Source organism: Cyprinodon variegatus, unplaced genomic scaffold (assembly GCF_000732505.1).
Source record: "Cyprinodon variegatus isolate N-32 unplaced genomic scaffold, C_variegatus-1.0 Scaffold1456, whole genome shotgun sequence".
Lineage (NCBI taxonomy): Eukaryota > Metazoa > Chordata > Actinopteri > Cyprinodontiformes > Cyprinodontidae > Cyprinodon > Cyprinodon variegatus.
Genome location: NW_015151909.1, coordinates 128,394 through 130,670, shown reverse-complemented (window position 1 = coordinate 130,670; position 2,277 = coordinate 128,394).

Here is a 2,277-nt window from a genome sequence, read left to right as displayed (position 1 = left end):
GAGGCAGAGGACGTCTCTCCAGTGCCAGAGTGTTTGCCAGTTACGGTTAGCAAGCCTGAGCCAACCAGCCTGTCTGAACCTCTGACTCCCTGAAAGCCTGAACCTGATCTGTTTTCTCCTCTCTGCTTCCTAGATTGAACCTGCCTGAAACCTGAAACCCTGAAGAGTTTCTCTGCCGGTGATCTGCCTGCCCGCTCTCTGAAGACACTGGAAAGAAACTCAAATCTGTGATCTGCCAGCACTCTAATTAAGCTCTGCCTCCGCCTTGCCCTCAGCCTACCGACAGCCTCTGGACTCTCAAGGTTCCCCCCCTCAGCTGCTCTGCTCAAACTCCATAACAGGTACTGCCCTGCATACGCTCATCCTGCAAAATAACCTGGACCTCCACTAACTCCTCTGTCCCCCCTCTGCAGTGAACCCACTCGTGACCAGTCCATTCTCTTCCTGGATCTGATTATTCTGTGTGCTTTTCAGAACCCACTCATGACCAGACAAGTTTCCCTCTGGACCTGTTCATTTATTGTTTTCAAACCTTTCAATAAATCTTTGAACGTTTCTCCTGCCTCTGAGTGTTCTGCATGTGGGTAAGACACCTTAAACCAAACATGACAGATAGATAATAGATGATAGATAGACTTTGCAGGATTCTCCTGGATGATCAGGCTGGATCTGTCTAAGATGTGAACATAGTTTAAAGTGAATGAAGCAGATAAAGTTGTGAGTTTAAAGAAGACCAACAGGCCAGTGTGACTCCTGATGTCCAATAAAAGCCAGAGCAGGAGGCTGGATTAGCCGCGCTGCAGCGGAATCATCATCGGCCCTTCATGCTCATCAGGATGTCTGTAACTTCCATTAAAAATCATCTCCAGTGGAACCTGGCAAATCTGACAAAAAAGGACTGACATTTTGTTTTTGTTTTTTTTGCTGAAACTTTCATTGACTTGAAGCAGAAATGATTCAAAGTGTAAATAAAACCGAGTTCTTCTACATTCAGTCTGTTAGAGGTCAGATGGTTTAAGAGTGACCCACCTTCTGAGAGGTGGCATGGCGCGTCTGCTCAGCGCATCCAGACAGGCTATCAGAAGGGATTTGGTCTGTGGCAGACGTTGGAAACTGGGGCAAACTGGGATCTGTGGTCCTTAGACCCGGCTGCTGATGATTCTCATTGGTCTGTCTGCACCTGCAGTCGGCTGTCAGAGTGTCTCCACCTGCCGTGGTGCAGGATGGGTCCTTAGCTGCTGCAGGCTGGTTTCCTGGATGAAAAGCAGCAGATCTCGCATGGATACATCAATTCAGACTTTATTGGAGCGTTGCCTTAAGGTGAGAGGAATCCCTTTGACCCTTATGTTTAAAGTCTTTGATGATCTAAAATCTTGATATAGAAATGCTGAATTTCCTCTCTTGCTTTCATCATGTGATGCCAGGACTCTCTCTGTTATTATCTGGACTTTTGGCAAAGTTATTGTTTTGACTTGAGTCAAAGAAATGAAAAAACTTCTCACTTCAAGCTCTGTTTGATTTAAAGATCAGCAGCAATCTCCTGTTTTACAGCATGTTGCACAGCAGGTGCTGCTTATCCTCCTTTATTATTGTGTCATGGTTGATTGCTTGTAAATCCAGAGCGTGTATGAGTGAAGGCACGCCGCTGTCAGCAGGAAAGCTGCTAATGGGGGCGTCAATCAGGCAGCCGTCGCCACTGAGTCAAAGGAAAACATGTTGGAAACATGCAGCGTGTCAGAGGCTCATTAGGAAGCGGAGCAGCATTTATACCTCTGCTGAGAGGAACACTAAATCACTGTTCCCCCCCCGGGAGGAGCCACCGCTCTGCACACTGCAAAGCCTCTCTGTGTGCATGACTGTGTTACTATTCCTGAAGCTGGCAGGAAGAACAAATACACCAAGAAAGGCTTTCAGGGGGTTTCTGAGGAAGAACAAAACGTTGGGAATCATTTCTGGGAAATTCGCATTTGTTTCTTGATAAAATCTAAAGGAATCAGCCATAAAGTGCTGAAATAAGGAACTTGCCTCATAGCAGGAAGTTCCAGCAGATGTCAAAATCCACAAAACCACAGCTTAGATGTTGTGGTTGTTGGTTGAATGAGATCTGCTGATGGAATCAGATGCAAGAGGAAAGAGAAGAAGAGTTTCCTGAACGGCAGATCAGACTAAACCTCACCTGAAGGGAAATCACTTCCAACCAATCACTGCTCAGAAAACTGCTTCTGGAACTTAGTCTCCAGTTTTTATCTAAAAAAACAAACTAAAGGATTAAATTAT